Source organism: Mesitornis unicolor, unplaced genomic scaffold (genome assembly GCF_000695765.1).
Source record: "Mesitornis unicolor isolate BGI_N332 unplaced genomic scaffold, ASM69576v1 scaffold33446, whole genome shotgun sequence".
Lineage (NCBI taxonomy): Eukaryota > Metazoa > Chordata > Aves > Mesitornithiformes > Mesitornithidae > Mesitornis > Mesitornis unicolor.
Window position 1 is genome coordinate 3,561 of NW_010189484.1, and position 208 is coordinate 3,768.

General features: G+C 67.8%; 1 protein-coding gene across 1 annotated transcript in view; it reads right to left on the reverse strand.

Annotated features, from left to right (window-relative positions):
- Positions 1-208, reverse strand: part of LOC104541932 (serine/threonine-protein phosphatase 6 regulatory ankyrin repeat subunit C-like) — a gene marked incomplete at both ends in the record, with an annotated part of 3,496 nt that overhangs the window by 2,639 nt on the left and 649 nt on the right. The window lies entirely within an intron of this gene.

Below are 208 nucleotides of genomic sequence, written 5' to 3' on the forward strand. Positions count from 1 at the left end.
CCCCAGTGCAACCAGTTCCGCTCCCGGCCCCATCAGCACGGAGCTCTCAGAGGGGCGGTTATGGAGACACAGCCACGGTGCTGCTGCAGCTGGGTCTGTGCTGCAGAAAAGCTCTGGGGTCTCTGGTTCCTGCCCCGGTGCCTTGATCCCGCTCCCCACGCAGGGTAACAGCGCTGCGACGCCGGGGACGGCTCCGTGAGCGGCTCCC